Consider the following 19,348-nt stretch of genomic DNA (forward strand, 5'->3'; position numbering starts at 1 on the left):
GATCTTTATGGTTCCGGTTGCGGTAGGAGGGTGATGATGTGTCAAAAAGCTCGGGAAGCCCACAGACCGCAACAATAAGTTTCTCCTCCATTTTTCCGGAATAGGCGGGTTCCCGGGATGCATGACGTCACTGTCGTCCAGAATCTCAACGCTGATAGGCTGTCCCGACACAGCGCCACACGAATATTTCGCCAAAGTTGAATTTATTGAACTCACGCGAATTCGCGTTGTTTCATTCGCGCCGCGACATTCGCGTCAATCGCGGCATTCGCGTCGCGCGAAACCCGCGATTCGCGCCGCCGGCAAAAATTTGCATCTATTCGCGTGTTTGCAGTGACTTTGCATGTAATCTTGTCGCCGAAATATTCGCTACGCGTCCGGTCTGAACACACCGTAAGAGTGGAACGCTGAACTGATGCTTCCAACGGGACAAACCAACCAGACGCCACGCTCACAGTCCAAGTGTGAACCCTTGGCTGCTCTAATTTAAATACATAGAGACAAACATGTAAAACTTACCAGGTGTGTAGAGATCCGCCCGCTCCTACTTACCTGTAGGTTTCCAGAGTAGAAACAGGGCGTCAGGACAGACGTCCATATATAGGAAAATGACACACATGACTGATCAATCATTATTGATCATTGATCATGCGTAAATAGTTTTTATTAATTCTGTCAGTTTGTCCAGGTAGAAGACAGTTCTATGGAAGAGAAACTGTGATAAACTGGTGATTGTTGTGTAATGTGGGTGATGATTACCTGTGAAGTAAATAGATGTTTATGTTGTTTAAAAGATGTTTATGTTATGTATGATATGAATGTAGGGGGAGGAGCTACCACTATATAACAGGCAGCCAGAGCTCTGATTGGCTGGTTACACAGGAAGTAACAGTGAATTAAGAAGCTTGTTGAATATTGTGGAAAGTCGAGTTGTTGAAGAACTTGTTTTGTTTTCTTTCTTTTTGTTTTGTATTCGTATATAGAGCATTTTGATTCATTTAAATCATGGGTCTCAAACTGGCGGCCCACGGGCCAATTGTGGCCCTCATGACGATATTTTGTGGCCCCCACCTTGATATGAAAGTTTAATGTGAGTTTTATATGAATGGCACTTTACTGTGCTGTGTGTGGAAGGTCCCTTTAATTACTGTTTTGGGTAATTTTGTGTATTTTTTTTGGTAATTTTGTGTATTTTTTGGGTCATTTTGTGTCTTTTTAAAATAATTTTGTCTTTTTTAGTAATTCTGTGTCTTTTTGGTAATTTTGTTTCTTTTCTAAGTAAATCATTTTTTTTTTCTGTCATTTTGTGTCTTTTTTAAAATAATTTTGTCTTTTTTAAATAATTTTGTCTTTTTTAGTAATTCTGTGTCTTTTTTGGTCATTTTGTTTCTTTTCTATGTAAATCATTTTTTTTCTGTCATTTTGTGTCTTTTTTAAATAATTTTGTGTCTTTTTTGTGTCATTTTGTGTCTTTTTTGGGTCATTTTGTGTCTTTTTTAAATAATTTTGTGTCTTTTTCTGTCATTTTGTGTCTTTTTTAGGTAATTTAGTGTCTTTTTTTGGTCATGTTGATACTGCCTCCAGCGGCCCCTGGTATTTTGACTTTGAGACCCCTGATTTATTTTATTTAGTTTGTTTATTGATATGTTTGGTTTGTACATATCGTTACTGTTACCTGGTGAGGAGGAGAATAAAAACTCAGAAGCTTATTTTCCGACTGAGCCTGAAGAAGAACGCTGTGACACCAGGTGACGGTTTGTCTTTAGTTTTTATCCTGTAATAACGTCCTCTCCTTCCTTTAAACGTCCCACTCTGTCCACTCTGTCTCTCCACTCTCTCCGGTGACGTCCGCCTGGTGTTCTGGTCCTCTGACCCTCCTGCTGGTCCGTCCTGGCCCATCTGACCGGCTCTATTCCTGGATCCCTCCCTGCAGAGTCAGCCTCTCCTTCCTCCCTGTCCTTGTTTCCTGGACCGGACCGCTCTGACTCATTAAACGCTGACGACACCATCTACTCCGTAAATAAACACCATCTACTCCGTAATAAACACCATCTACTCCGTAAATAAACACTGTTACTGTTAACATGCAGCTCAGTGGAACATGAAACACCACTAGAACAAACAGAGATGACCATGGAGGGACATTATGATTTATTTAGAAGGTTCTCAGTGACCCAACAGTCTAATGAGAACAGAGTATAAAAAGAGCCGTCTGACCCACATCCACTCAAATATGGACCAAATACATAAAACACACACTTAATGTGACTTGGCTCCACTTTTAAAAGCACATGAAAGTTACAGCACACACTCTTTAAACACACTCTCTCTTTCTCTGGAAAACATTTTCATACATTCACACTGATAAAAACATGTTTAAAAACCAGATCAAACAGTAAATCTGAGGGAAATGATCTTGCTGCATGGACAGATAATTTACCTTGACAAGATTTATTAAATTCAGATTATTAAATCTAGAAATAAACATGTTGAACACTTAAAATAAGAAATTAACTCTTAAACCAGATAAAGTAAAGCTGCCAGCAGTGATGAACTGGCCCGAGCAGAGTGACCTGATGATTATTTGGTTCTTACCAAGATAAAAAAAAAACTTTAGATTTAGAAGTGTTAGATCATTTATCTGGTTTTAAGAGTTAATTTATTATTTTAAGTGTCATTATGTGTCTTTTTTTGGTCATTTTGTGTCTTTTTTGTGTATTTTTTTGGTAATTTTGTGTGTTTTTTGTGTATTTTTGTGGTAATTTTGTGTCTTTTTGTGTCTTTTTTGTCTATTTTTGTGTCTTTTTTGGTCATTTTGTGTCTTGTTTGTGTCTTTTTGTTTCTTTTTTGTGTCTTTTTTTGTCATTTTGTGTCTTTCTTAGTCCTTCAGTCCTTCAACATAAAATCGGATGTTTAAATCTTTTTTTTTACTTTACAACCTTTTTTTACACTATCATGCTCAATAAAAAAAATGTAAATGTTGCAAATGTGAACAAAGGTTGCAAATTTAACATATAAGAGGGTTTAGAGAGCTTTAATGTATCTGGTTTTAAGAGTTCATTTATTATTTTAAGTGTTCAACGTGCTTATTTCTAGATTTAATAATCTTAATTTAATAAATCTTGTCAAGGTAAATTATCTGTCCATGCAGAAGATCATTTCATCAGATTTAGACCTTTTAGCAGAACACACACACAGATGACAGACTTCTGGTCCTTGGTCGTTGCTGGTTCTTTAAAGGTTCTTCAAGGTTCTTTAAAGGTTCTTCAAGGTTCTTCAGATCCTTTGCTGCATTTGAAACCTGAGAAAGGAAGATGAGACAAAGAAGAAAACATTCTATTACTGTGTTATTAGTGTTCAGACAAAGACAAAAAGAACCACCAAAGCTTTTAATCTTTAAGTTAAAGTAACATTCAAGTGACACCTGAATCTGTTTAATTCAGCTCAAACTGCTAAAAACACCAAATGTTGACTGTTATTAAGAGTCTTTGACTAAAGTTACTGTTGGATAGTCAGAGGAAGAGACGTCCTGATAATAATAATAATATCAAACAGGAAAATATGATGGTGAAGACACAAAAGTCACAAGACTGAATATAAAGAGATGCAATGATTTACAAATCATAATACACTGGAAATAACATGAAGCTCACCAAGTATTTTCTTCTTCCATCTAGCAATAGTATCTTAATTATCTTGTTCTGAGTATAATTTACCTACTGACCATAGCTTTATGTGCTCATTTAATTATTGTTATTATTATTATTATGTGCTTATTTAATTATTATTATTATTATTATTATTATTATCATTATTATTATTATGTGCTTATTTAATTATCTTATTGTGTAAAGACTTGTTTTTAGGATTGACATTGTGAGATTTTTCATGTTTTTCAATCTATTCAACTGTTGAATATGGTGAGTTTTACCTATGTTGTGTTTTTTTGTCATTTTTTGTAGGTTTTTTATGTGTGTTTTTTTTGTCTTTTTTAAGGGTTTTTTTTTGGTGTATTTATGTCTTATTATGTGGGGGTTTTTTTGTCTTTTTTGTGTGTTTTTATGCATGTTTTTTGTGTTCAAAATCTTGATCCAGTAAGTCAAAATGAAAAAATGATCAGGTCATATAGCGATGAGTGTTTTATAGAGACAGAATGAAAAGGAGTCAAAATATCCCCAAACTGTAAAGGGTTAATGAGTGAAATCAGTTATTATGTTTTTATAATCATGCTGCTGAAGAACAAGGACTCTTCTCTTCTCTTCCACTGACGTTTGTTAACTTGAGAGGAAAATGTTTCTATGGGAAGCAGCTCACCAATATGACCGTATATTGTTATAATACATTCTCTCATTCTCAAACATTATAGCCCTGCTATTATTTAAAATAGCCTCATTAAAACATAACAGCATCTGAGACCCTATAAAATATTTTACCTGTTGTAATGAAGTGGAGATGTTGTTCATTAAGCAGCTCTACCAGGACTCCCTCTGTTATTAATGTTTGATTTATGACTGCACAACCAACCAACAGTTATAATAATAATATATATAAATACCTGTTATAATAATAATATCTATTAATACCTGTTATAATAATTTCTTATGTGTGCTTTTGTAATTTTGTGTGTGTTTTTGTGTGTTTTTTTGTGTTCAAAATGTTGATCTAGTAAATCAAAATGAAAACAATAATAATCAGGTCCTATAGGTGAGGTTGAGCTGAAAACAATGATAGCAACACGTCATGGTGAACACTTTTTAAGTCGTGTAAAAAGGCAGAATGAAAAGTCGTCAAAAACGACAAAATAGCCCCAAACTCCAAAGGGTTAATCTGGTCCATGACATAACTCGATTATAATATTTTCTTCTGTAAGGTCTGATATTTCTTGATATAACGAGGACGTGACAGCAGCAGGAAGTGTGTCTAAAGAGGAATCAACATAAAGAGAGCGGTGGAGAATGAGACGGTGACTGTTGTCATGTTCCAGCAGCACGGTGGCGGTCAAGGTGCTGGACGGCAGTTAAAGACAGTAATAGAGTTGTAATAGGCAGAGAGACACTTCATAAGGCTGACTCAGGGTCAGTGTTAGAGGAGGTGAAGCTCCTGCTGAGTCCACAGAATCATCTCTAATATTAGTTATTAAACACTCTGATTATAGAGCTGTTATTAGTTCTGTTGGTGGTTTATGTGACTCTAGCAGCCACATGATTCCTGCACAATCACTGCAGCTGAATATCCATAAAACACACACAGCAGCACAACAACAACAACAACAACAACAACAACAACAACAACAACAACAACAACAACAACAAGAGGAGGCTTGTTTCTCCTCTTTCCTGCAGAGCTGATGGTTTCTGCCAGTGCAGCATGAAGCAGAACAGCAGCCTCCAAACATGACATGAGATATATGCATTATATTATATTATATAAGGATTATAAATACTGTAGGTTTTCGCAAATACACCAATTCCCCTTTATTTATATAGCACAATTTTAGCAAACACAAGGTTTCCAAAGTGCTGCACAACAATAAATAGATAACACAATACTAAGAGATGTAGTAAACAATAGAACAGTAAAATACAATAAGATAAAATAAATTAAAGATAGGATAAAAATAGATAAAATAAAATGTAAAATGTACCAACGCATTATTTGTAAAATCTAAAATCTTGAAGCTAATGGATCACAAAATTAAAATTATCAAAAAAGTCCAACAAAATTACCAAAATAAGATGAAAAAGTACCAGAAAAAGACAGAAGATTTACCAGAAAACAGGACTAAATGGACCTTCACACACTAACATCAGATTGTCTTGAAGAAAACTGAGAGCAGAATGTTTTCTGAGCTGATAAATGAGGTGAGAAAGCGTCTCAGTTTGAGCACAAATAATGTATCAAGCAAAAAATAATTTACTTCCAGACAACATACACAAAATGTTTTGTGAAAGGGAATGTGGTGAGAATTTAAGTGGAATCATTTAAACACTGAACTTAAACAGAGAACTAATACTCTTCAGTTCAACAAGATGTACAAAAACTATATTCAACACTGAGGAAGGGCAGTGATTTAAATTAGTTTCACTGATTTAGGAAACACATATGTTTGATACACGACAGAACAAACGTCGTCATGGCTCAACAACTCTTGAACATGTTTCAGTAACGAGGTGAGCTGCTGCTTTGTTTCCTGTCAGATTAAAGAGAACTCAGCTGATCTGACAGCAGGAGGAGGAGGAAGAGGAGGAGGAAGAACAAAGGAGAAGCATCACTTCCTGTCAAATATCAACCTGACAGTAAATGTACATCAGTTGCTTTTCTCCTCAGTCCGTTGCAACCCATGAAAAGTTGCTCAGACATTCTATGTAGCAATCATTGCTTTTAAATGTGAACCACCAACTTCCTCTTCTATTTCCCTGCTGTCTTCTTATAGAAACAGTCAATCCGCAGATCAAAAATGTATATTTTCTCTCTTTCCTGTAGTTAAATGTGAGTGTTGGAGATATTGTTGGTAGAAATATCTTCCCAGAGGAACGATTGTCAACATCTGTGTATGTTTCTTGGGTTATGATTGCTTCAATATATATTTATATATATACATTTTGTACATTTACATATACCTGGGGGCTCCCTCTACCAGGTGATCTACTAATTCACACACTTTCCATTCTGTGAATGAACTCTGTAGAAAGAGATATTTAACGTATTCTTGTTGCTTTAAGTGTGCCTCCTACCTGGACTCTGTCATAGAGGAGGTTCATATCTCCAAAACTCATCAACTCACACCAAAACTATCTAGACCAGGGGTCTCAAACTCACAGTACCTGGGGGCCGCTGGAGGCAGCATCAACATGACCAAAAAAAGACACAAAATTACTGAAAAAACACTAAATTACTTAAAAGACACAAAATGACAAAAAAAAGAGACACAAAATGACCAAAAACTACACAGAATTACCAAAAAAGACACAAAATAATTAAAAATGACACAAAAAGACACAAAATTATTAAAAAGACATGAAATGACCCCAAAAAGACAAAAACTTATTTAAAAAAGACACAAAATTACCCAAAAAAGACACAAAATTACCAAAAAAAAGACACAAAATTACTGAAAACTACACAGAATTACCAAAATAAACACAAAATAATTAAAAAGACACAGAATGACCCCAAAAAGATGCAAAATGACACAAAAACGACACAAAATGACCAAAAAAGACAGAATTACCAAAAATAATACACAAAATGACTAAAAAAGGCACAAATTATTTAGAAAAGACACAATTACCAAAAAAAGACACAAAATTATTAAGAAAAGACACAAAATTACAAAAAAGACACACAATTACAGAAAAAAGACACAAAATTATCTTTTAAAAAGACACAAAATTATTTTTAAAAAAGACACAAAATTACCAAAAAAAGACACAAAATTACCAAAAACAGTAATTAAAGGGACCTTCCACACACAACACGGTAAAGTGCCATTCATATAAAACTCACATTAAACTTTCATATCAAGGTGGGGGCCACAAAATATCATCACGAGGGCCACAATTGGCCCGCGGGCCGCCAGTTTGAGACCCCTGGTCTAGATTGATAAACAGCGTCACAGGTAAAAAGAAGAATATGGCGTCTTGATTGTGGTTAACTGTCCCTGTAGAACAGATGATAACAGTGGAACATCTGCTGAGAACAAGAGACCTTCAGACACGGTGTGACTCTTCATGTTCTGCTGCTGAAAGCTTCTTAATAAAAGAGAAACAAGGAGTTTCTTCCTGGAAGTGTTCAGTGGAGCTTCGGTGGCTTGTGACTCCGGCAGTTAGAGCGGGGAGAGTGTTAGCATAATAGGCTATTAAACATCTTTTCTAATTAGATAGAAGACATGATGATACATGAGGGGGCATTACTGGGATACAGCTAATTATAAACAGGGAACATTTTCATTTCTACAGATATATTCAAGGATTATGAAATAACAAACACACATACATGGATGTGTGTTGCCCAGATAAAGAGCTGCAGCTGATCAATAAATGCTTCGTTCAGACCTTCTTCTGATTCAGTCTGTTATTTTCTGCTGCAGCCTCCTCGTCTCCTGTCACACTGTGAGCTGTGAGGACCAGTCTTTGAAAAGGAAAACCTCTTGTTCTTTAAAAGATGAAGGAGGAGAAATCTACTGAGTGCCAAATTATTGATGTTGGAGCTACAGGTAACCTCTGGAAGAAAATAGAAACTCAGAGTCGGCTGGTTGGAGAAACACACCGAGCAGATGGGTCCGACTTCCTGCTGGATCTGTACTTAATATAAACTCCACTGGACATGTGATTATCTTTAGTTCTTTAGTTCTTTAGTTCTTTGGTTATTTAGTTCTTTAGCTCTTTAGTTTGATTTATTCAATGTACAACTAGAGAACGCTCTGCATGGTACAGTGGAACACGTGAACCAGGTGAACTATGTTAATATTGACATGAAACCAGAGGTGGAAGAAGTATTCAGATCCTTTACTGCAGTAAAAGTACTAATACACACTGTGAAATGACTCCACTACAGTTAAAGTACTAATACACACTGTGAAATGACTCCACTACAGTAAAAGTACTAATACACACTGTGAAATGACTCCACTACAGTAAAAGTACTAATACACACTGTGAAATGACTCCACTACAGTAAAAGTACTAATACACACTGTGAAATGACTCCACTACAGTAAAAGTACTAATACACACTGTGAAATGACTCCACTACAGTAAAAGTACTAATACACACTGTGAAATGACTCCACTACAGTAAAACTACTGCATTCAAAACTTACTGAAGTAAAAGTACAAAAGAATCAGCATCAAAATTTACTTAAAGTATCAAAAGTAAAAGTGCTCACTATGAAGAATGGACCCACTCAGATTGTTTTATGTATTCCAAATATATAATAGGATTATTATTATTATTGATGCATTTATGTAGGCAGTGTTTTAATTTTGTAAAGCCAGGCCTCCTTTAATTACTTAATATACAGCTGCAAGATTTAATTTAAAAAAGTGTAAACACATGAATCGTAGCTAAGCCCAGTTCATTACTCACAGTCCAGTTGGAAAAGGGGAGAAATCCTTTTCGATGAAGGGCGTGGAAGGAAGTTTGATTTCAGGCTGAGTTTCGTTATATGATTTAATTTTAAAAAACAGTCTAAACACTTTAAATTAATCAAGTTTTTTATGTTAAACCTCGACCGGTAAAGTAACTAAAGCTGTCAGATAAATGTAGTGGAGTAAAAAGTTCAATATTTACCTCTAAATGTCAGTGTGTTTCTGTGTGTTTTGGTTTCCTCTCTGGAACATTTATTGGTTATTATTATTTATCAGTAACATATTTTGCCAAGGTGAAAGACAAACCATGATCAGTGATTTAAAATGAAAGTGGGCCAAGAGTGAGAAGTGGGGTTTAGGCCTCTGATCTACTCCGTTACTTCCAGCACCTATTTTATTGAAAATAAAATAGATTTATATGTTCTAAACTAAGTAAAATGAACCAGCAGGAAGGCAACATTGCTGCTTACTCTTGTGTGGAACTTCATCATCACACTTTCAGGGACTTTAACTCCGATAAATACGTTTTGTTACAGTGTGTGGGGTTCCACAGGGATCAATTATCGGACCACTTTAGTTCAGCTTATACTAGTGCTGGCAAAATATCAACAAACAAATATTTTCTCTTATGATTTTTTTTGTATGTACTGTCTGACATTTTCCCACTCACTTAAATATTAAACTAAACTAACTACCAGCACACAAAAAACAAAAAAAAACTGTATCCTGTAAGGAGTACCACAGATACTGCTTGGAGCCCTTTGATGCAAAACAACACAAACAAGTTTTTATATTGTTTATCTTTGCAATAAATAAATTTCATCATTCAGTATTCCAGGTTTTCCTCAATTAACTTGTTTTTGATCATCAAACATCCTAAGTTTTTGTTTTAATTTCTTACTTTTTGAATAAAAACCCTTTTGTTTCACTATGCGTCTAATGCACAAGGTCATTTTAGACCCGTGTTGTGCATTTGAAGGTGTTTATATGTTATGCATCAAAGGGTTAAGGATATATATATATATATATATAAATATATATATATATTCTGGTTATAGTTGCAAAGGCAGCAAACACTTTCATTTATAATGTATGAGCAAATAAAAGATGTAGGGCTTGGTACGGATGCTGATCTGGACTTTCATCATCACGTTAACAGCACCACCAGAAGAAATGTTTCTAATGTGAAACTGAAAACCCACAATGCAATATGAATAAATATGAGACGAATAAGCTGCATTACTGCGTTTTCCTCTTCATTGATTTTCCTACTAAAACCACTCAAGGACTGCAGAGTTATCCTTAGGAACCTGTGTCGGCTCATTTAATTTAATTTAATTTAAGATCCTCCTTCTGATGTCCAAAGCTCCTAATGGCCTCCCTGCTCACATATATATCAGATATATATTATATATATATATATGTACCATTAGTTTATGATCCCAGCAGGACTCTCAGGTCTCCAGGTAGCAATCTCCATCTGCAGAAGCTTCTCAAAAACTGGTGAGAGCATTTAGCATCAAGCATTGGAAACCAATAAACTGGCTCAAATGTCCCATATTTACATCCAGACAGCAAATTTAAAGGCTCAAATGCTTCATCGGCTTTGTAAGGAGTTTGAGCTTGTCCTTTTCATTTAAAATATATGTATATATATATATATATATATATATATATATATATATATATATACAGTGTAAGAAAAAACCTGTTGTTTACAGTAAAAACCAGCAGAACTTTACCGTAATAAATACGGTGCAACTTTTTATAATATTACGGTAAAATTAAATTAACACTGTTGATTTCACGTATAAGATTGACATTTTATTCCATATTTTACCATAAAAAATAAAAAGTTTTACCATCAAAAGAAACGCTGTTCTGCCATGTAATTGACCAGAAAATACTTTATAAATGCTGCATAAACTAAAGATTTTATCATAAAATATAACAGTATATTTCTGTTAGAGATATGGTGTTTAGTACATTTAACAGTGAGATTTTTTTTTACACAAAATAAATGCAGAAATGATGCTTGTATATATATTACAGTATATTTTTGCCACAAACACGGTGCCAGAGTATTTTACAGTGGAGTAATGTATTAATAAAGTAAAAATAAATAAAAAAAGTAAAAAATCCTGTTTTGTCTGATATAAACATTTACAGTGTTTCATTGTTACTGAAACTAAATTAACTCATTTATCATTTTATGTCTTTTACTGTCATGGTTTAGCAGTTTATATATATATATATATATATATATATATGTAAATTAGGTTGTATGTACACTATGTATTTAATTCAGTCTTATGTTGAATCTGTGTTAAGGGGTTAGGGTTATTTATTTAAATGTACTGTAGTCATAGCTGTTACTGTTAGCATGGTTGTTGTTCTGGTAAACAGATTTTATATTGTATTCTCTTTTTATGTTTTAATGTTTTAATGTTCTCTTATAATGGACCTTAATGGATGAACTAGACTTGAGAACAGCACATTAAAGGGAGCTGTTCAACCTTCACACAACAGTTTCACACACTGACTGTGATGAAGCTCTGGAAGCTGAGACAGGGATGAAGAGGTTGACCTTTGACCTCCAGTAGCCAGATGATGTCTGCTGACCTGTCTGACCTGTCTCACCTGGTCAGACAGGTGAGACACTCAACAGACAGGTAACAGCAGGAGAGAGAGAGACGCTGAAGCTCAGGAACTGTTTTATAAAACTGAAGCTTATTTTATGTCTCCTCTCTCCTCACTTCGTTTCCTTGCATCTCTCCGTGGAAGGAAACGGTCCAAGTGAAGGAAACGAGGACACATATAAGTGACCTGAGAAAGGAGCAGTGTTCTGGCTTTTAAAGTTTTAGCTTTTCCACAAGTGTCCACGTCCCATTTAGTGCATCGACTCTTTTACAGCAAAAGTTAAAACCACCTCGACCAGGTTGAACATGATTTTACTGAAGTTTTTGCAGAGATTTTTTTTCGAATTCTGCAGTGTGCATTCAGCATTTCACTGCATCTTTAATGCAACATTTTGTGTTTAATGTTTTTTGTGTGTTTTAATGTGTTTTTGTGTGTATTTTTGTGTATTTTTTTCAGTTTTTTGTCATTTTGTGTGTTTTTATGTGTTTTTTGTGTGTGTGTTTATGAGGTTTTTTTGTTTTTCGTAATTTTTTGCAATTTTTTGTGCTTTTGTGTGTTTTTATGTGTGAATTTTTTGTTTTTCTGTTTTTGTGTGTGTGATTTCTGTTTTTTGTAATTTTGTGTGTTTTTATGTGTTTTTTTGTAATTTTATTGTGTTTTTTATGTTGTTTTTCTTGTATTTTTGTTTTGTTTGTTTTTTTTGGTGTGTTTGTGTGTTCAAAATGTTGATCCAATAAGTCAAAATGAAAATAATAATCAGGTGATATAGGTGAGGTTGTGCTGAAAACAATGACACCAACATGACATGGTGAAGATGTTTAAGTGGTTTATAAACAGACAGAATGAAAAGGAGTCAAAACCAACAGAAAAGCCCCAAACTCTAAAGGGTTAATGACCCGCCCGCCAATAAAGTCAACATTACTGACATGTCTGGATCACTAGTCTGCATGGAGAACGTTAAAACATCTTGCAGTCTGCTGGAGGAGCTGTCCATGGTCCTGACTGGAACATCACAGCTGGACAATCACTAAATACACTAATTCATGTCCTTTAATAATGTTTTGAGTGATTTTAATGCAGCATATTTTTAATCTTATTTGAGTAGATTTTTAAAAACCTCCCTCTCGACTCTTGAACTCTTGTTAATCTTCTTTATTTTTAATATATTCAACATCTATTTAATATCATCTATCTAAAATCTATTAAACAACGGCTCCTTCCAATCACAGTGAAATTCAAATGGCACTAAGCTGCTAAGAACGTCGGCGTATTTCCATTCGCAATAAAAGTTCATCGTGTGAGGAACTTGTCTACAGATTTAATCTCAGAATTTATGTAAATCCCGTCGTAGCAGAAAGCCTCAGAAATCAGAACGAACATCACACCAACCGCAGCTACAGCCTCTCTTCTTCTTCTTCTGCTGCACAATCTTTATGCTGATTGTTAGGTAGTGTGTTGGTATCGATGGTTCTACTCTACAACTCATTAGCACATAATGAGAGTGACCTACAGGATCATTTACATGAGATGTGCAAATAGGCTTCATTACATTAGCATATTAGTTTATTATTATTTATTTATTATTAGTCAGCTTCTCTCTCACCGAGCACAGGTTCTGATCTGAGGAATATTAAGAGAGTTGGTGGTTTGTTTGTGTGGAGAGGGCCTGGTGCAATGGTGTTATAATAATAAAAATAAAAATAATAATAATAATAATAATAATAATAATAAGAAGAAGAAGAAGAAGAAGAAGAATCAGCTGTCAGTGACTGTAACAGCTGTATTCATGCATTAATAATAATAACTAGAAGATGTCCTCTGGGTAAAAAGTGAAAGGGCCACTACTGCCGGTGTGTGTACACTATGATGAGATTCTTCAGAGATTTATAACAATTAATACTAATAATGTTATGATACTATATTATATACAAGGAGCACACCTACAACAAGCATTCCTTTACAAGTATTTATTTATACAGCAACCTATGACCTTTAACCTCAAAATGTGTGTGTGTGTGTGTGTGTGTGTGAAACATGTGTATCTGGAGGAGTGTGCACACGCGTGTAATCACATCAAAGCATCAAAGGTGTTGGGGTCGACCAATCAGAGCAGAGCAATCAACAGAATTAACTGCCGCTGTAGAATGTTCCGGCACAGTGACAGCAGCCAGAGGTGGACAGACTGGAATTTCTGGCCTCGAACAGAAAGCATTTTTGGCAAAACCATAATACCTATCATTGATCCGACTTCACTTTGAGCGTCCTGAGTTCTTCCTGAACGTCTACAGATGTTTTTTTTTAAGAAAAATGAAGAAATAGCTTTGTTAGAGCGATGTGAAAAACTGTTTTATATGCTTTTCTACAGAAATCTCCCTGTGTTTTTAATATGGGAGCCAATGAGGCTGTTGGTGGTGCTGGTGGATCATCTGTGCGTCCTACGCCCAAACTATAACTCTGACAGCTTTACCAGAGGATTGTGAGGGAGAAGACTAATTTTCCTACGTTTCTATGTATAAATTATTTCTGTAGAGTGGAATTTGCGGCCTGGAGCGCAGTTTTCAAATTTATTTTTTGACAGTTTTTTCTCTCCCTCTACACTCTGGCGATGATGTCACACACTGTGACACGAACATTCCGTGCAATACACACCCATTATAATCTCAGAATTTCTCCAAAAATGATCATGGTCATTGAACAGGGATTGATAAAAAACTATATGACCTATCGAAACGTGGATTAATACACCGATACACAAGACTTGTGTCAACTGTTTAAAGTTTAAATGGAGTCTCTAAGTGAAATTATGCCGGAGAAGAAGACGTTTGAAAATCTCCAATTATTGTTCTTTTTCGCTCATTTTTTTCCGGCCGTCCCATTCACTTCAATGCAAAATTTTGGGGTGTTTTTTTGTATTCCGTAGAGAAAAGTAATAGCACATCGATCCTGATCAAACCACACGTTTTCATACATAATTTGTCCTTCTGGTTCCAGCGAGGATAGATGAAATATGGGAAATGGGATGCACCCCGGGACACACTGCAGCGTAAAACCTGAAAGGTTCCTGAGAGCAGCTTTGTGTGTGTTAAATGTGTTGTGAACGAAATAAAATACAGGTAATCATCTGGGCGCTCTGTCTGTTTCTGCTGGAGAACCACAGTGACATCATCACAGAACCACAGTGACATCATCACAGAACCACAGTGACATCATCACAGAACCACAGTGACATCATCACAGAACCAGTTCAGTCTTTAAATGAGCCTCAACACAACAAACAGAGGGAAGAAAACACAAAGGAACACTGAACGACAGCTGGCCTCTGGATTTATTCATGTACAACACTCCATTTACACATGATGACACACACACACACACACACACACACACACACACACACATATATACACACACACACAGTGGTACTTCTGCAGACGCCTGCATACAGAAACATTTGCAGAGAAAAGCCCTGAAGTCAGCACATTTCTAGACGGTAAACAGGCCTGGGAAGTGCTTAGCCATGCTGGTCAGGCTGCAGGCATTACTGCTGCACATAGCATGAACCCACACACACACACACACACACACACATGCTCACAGGGCTGTAAACATTAGCAATATTTTCCCATTTCCTGCAGGCAGGCGGGTGGGCAGCCGTGGATGTTGAGCTGAGCTTCACTGGTAATAATCTCTCTCACTTCACGCTGCCAGGAGATGAATCATGGAGTCACTGAGAGAGGAACGGGGCCCTGATGGCCCTGTGAAGGCTGGCCTTTATGCTGTGTGTGTGTGTGTGTGTGTGTGTGTGTGTGTGTGTGTGTGTGTGTGTGTGTGTGTTCAGGGTGCAGAGCGGGGCCAAGGATCTTATTCAGACGTTGTCAGCAGTCAGAGCTCTCCTTCTCCTGATGCAGATGAGGCTTTATGTTCGACTAAAGGTGAAGGGAAACCGTAGAGATGTAACCTGTCATTGACAGATTTTACTCCTCTTCAGGATTCACCTTCTGTATTTTCCTCGTAAGGCCGACTACACATCTTTCATCTTTCACACAGATCAGACTGTAAATATTACACTGCAAAAAACATGAAGCTCACCAAGTATCTTCTTCTTCTATCTATCAATAGTATCTTAATTATCTTGTTTTGAGTATAATTTACCTACTGACCATAGCTTCATGTGCTTATTTAATTAATTAATTATCTTATCTTAATATTTAGGATTGACATTGTGAGCTTTTTCATGCTTTTCAATCTCTTTAACTGTTGAATATGATGAGTTTTTACCTCAAATATTGGCTCCAGTTGAGAGTTTTAGAGTTTTTTAGAGTTGAGAGTTTTTCTATCACCAAAACATGCTCGTTTCAAGTATTTCTGGCTGATTTTAATGTCACTACAGTTAATCAAAAATAAGTATATTTGGATTCATTTTAAGACATCATTGGTTTTTCTAGTTTCTAGATATTTTTATTTATTTAAATAATTCTTACAAAGAAACATTTACTCACTGCACTGGCAGATAATTTGACTTGTTTCCAGCATGTATTTGCTTCATTCTAGTTATTTATTTTTTGTCAGTTGGTTGTGCAGTGTATATATAAATCTAAATCATTTTGCTGATTAAATTCCTGTATGTTTTGTTGTCGTCATGTATTTTTGTGGTTTCTGCCTTCCTCGACAAAAAATGCTATGCAGAAATGTATTTTTTTGAACATTCTTGTGGGAATAGAGCTGCTTATATTAGAATCATTGAAAGGAATGCCATGCAGGATTCTTCTGAATAAAACAGACTCATCCAAAAGTAAAACCTCTAAATAAAAACGTAGAACCTTCCAGAAGAGTCTGTTACTGCAGAGACGCTGCCCCGTCCTTTAATCTCTCTTTTCTTTTCATTTTGTCCTTTCACGATGTTTCTGGGTGACTCATTGCTGGAAAAATGCAAATATATCGAGATGAAACGCAGACAAAGGTAAGTCTAAATGTTTTTACCTTCGTTGAGACCGGGAGGAGAGATGTTTATTCCTGCATAGTGCACCTTTAAAGATTTGGCCAAAGCCATTGGTTGTATTTACTTTCTATAATAACTCTGTATGGTCGTTTTTCTTCCCACACTTTACTCAAAAAATAAAAATAATAATCACACAAGTTACCATTCGGCAAATAAATAACAGTCTTCCTGTTTTTAATTTGGATCTTGTCTGTCAGTAGTTAAATTATACTCAGAACAAGATAATTAAGAAGAAGAAAACACTTGGTATCTTCATGTTTTTTGCAGCGTTCTCACCACGTCACCATTAGGAATCAGATCATGATTATAATTACTATTGACTCACTCTTTTATTAAAACAATGTGACTTTATTTGGTTGAACTGTGAAGCTCCAGCTGACAGATGTTTGCTGTTACCACGGTTACCATGGCGACAACAAACCAACCAACACTTTGATTTGATTTGAAGGATCGTCCCTAAAACGACATAACTGACGTATTGACTTCACCCTTTAGATCTGTGATCAGCTACGTATAGAATCATGAAGCGTGAAAGTGATGATTGACCGTTCTGATTCCTGGAGATCTGAACTATAAACCTCCTGCAGAGTTCTCAGACTGGTCCAGGAGAGGACCGAGTGGCTGCAGGTTTCTGTTCCCGCCCAGCAGGAGAACACCTGATACCACTAGTGGACCAGGTGAGACCGCTCAGGTGACTAGAGGAGTCAGGTGTGTTTCTGTCTGTTGGAATGAAAACCTGGAGCCTACTGGTCCTCTCCTGGATCCGTCTGAGACCCTGGAGCTCAATGTCCCATCCATCAACATTAGAACTATTCTAGTTTTCGAACTCCTCTCTCTGTTTTTAGTAGAACTACTGCAGTGGTGAGATAGCACATTACGCAGCATGCTGCACTAAAACACTTTAACATGAACACAAATATCTGATAAACTATATCACATGTTAATATCTCATATCAAATGATTCTGGGCATTATATATATATATATATATATATATATATATATATAATATTATATTACACTGAGCAACATGAACGTCATCCCTGAATTACACAGTGATGCAACATAAGATGTGAATGAAGATAAATCTACGATTAGCATGCTAATCACGCTAATCAGCTACAACAACGTCTACAACTCCATCAAACACTGTTCATCAGGTACCAGACCATCCAGCACATACACGCTGAACACTGATATTCTCTGGAAACTGTCTGAATATTATTGTTAAATGGAACCTTGTAGCCACTTTAACCTCCTAAAGACAGGAAGATAAATAGACTCAGATGAGATGAGTCAGGGTGGAAATACAGAGGGAATTACTGTGTTACTGACCTGGTGGAGGTCATTCACACAATGTGGCGGAGCTCCACTAAAAGGGGGCGGAGCTCCTCTAAAAGAGGCGGAGCTCCACTAAAAGGAGGCGGAGCTCCTCTAAAAGAGGTGGAGCTCCACTAAAAGGAGGCGGAGGTCCCCTAAAAGAGGCGGAGCTCCACTAAAAGGAGGCGGAGCTCCTCTAAAAGAGGCGGAGCTCCCCTACAATGCGTCCGATCAGAAACAGTACAATGCCGCAACACGTCCTACGTAAATAATGATATCTAGAAAAATGAATTAAAAAATCTTCAAAATTGAGGATGCACACCTTCGTACCATGAGCAAGACAAACACACACACACACACACACACACACACACAGACGCTTCTTGCTTTTATAGATAGATAGAATGATTGTTTTCAACAACATGGAACATTCATAATATCCAGTGTTTGGTTCTGCAGCAGGTCAGAATATTAAGTGGCGTCTCTCTCAGACTCAGTTTACCTGCCTGGCCTGTAGCTCTAACGTGTGTTTTCTGCTGATGTGTGTGTGCAGATGTGTGTGTGCAGATGTGTGTGTGCTGATGCGTCCTCACGCTGTCTGTGTGTCTCGGCTGGTTCAGATTCATACGAGCCTCTAAAAATGTGCACACACGCCACGGTTCGGCCTGCAGGTCCTTCCATTTCACACCAATCCAACAACTCTACGATTTCATAAAAAGTTCATCCTCTGTTATTCAACCTTTAACTAAACAAATGAGTTGAGTTAAATGAACTCATAGTGACTTCGTTCTGAGCTCAGAATAGAGTCACGGCTTCATCTGATGAAACAGAACCTCATGAACATTCACACAGCTGGTTTGGTCCCATATTCACACCTTTTCACAGGTTTTTCAATGAGTTTTTATAACAGCGTTAGTCATACTTTCCCCATGAGCACATAAAACATAATGCAGGGGGAAATGTCATGAATATACACTGTAAAAAATGTCTTTTTAGGGTGAAAAACTGCTAAACCATGACAGTAAAAGATGTAAAATGATAAATGAGTTAATTCAGTTTCAGTAACAATGAAACACTGTAAATGTAGATATCAGCCAAAACTGGATTTGTTTACATTTAAAAAACAATAGTAAATACATTACTGCACTGTAATTACTACACCATACTCTGTGTTTTTAACTAACATATACTGTTATGTATGTACACAAGCCACTACTGTAATTTTTGCATTCATTTTTTGTAAAAATACTTTTTCTCACTGTTAAATGTACTAAACACCATATCTCTAACATAAATATACT

At 36.1% G+C, this 19,348-nt stretch overlaps 1 protein-coding gene across 1 annotated transcript in view; it reads right to left on the reverse strand.

Annotated features, from left to right (window-relative positions):
• Positions 1–2,134: 2,134 nt before the first annotated feature.
• The window catches only part of LOC131979927 (endonuclease V-like), a 105,124-nt gene continuing 87,910 nt past the window's right edge, over positions 2,135–19,348 (reverse strand). Inside the window, 1 exon segment of the mRNA XM_059344008.1 lies at positions 2,135–3,301. The gene's annotated coding sequence lies outside the window, so the exon portion shown is untranslated.

Source organism: Centropristis striata, chromosome 1, assembly GCF_030273125.1.
Source record: "Centropristis striata isolate RG_2023a ecotype Rhode Island chromosome 1, C.striata_1.0, whole genome shotgun sequence".
Classification (NCBI taxonomy): domain Eukaryota; kingdom Metazoa; phylum Chordata; class Actinopteri; order Perciformes; family Serranidae; genus Centropristis; species Centropristis striata.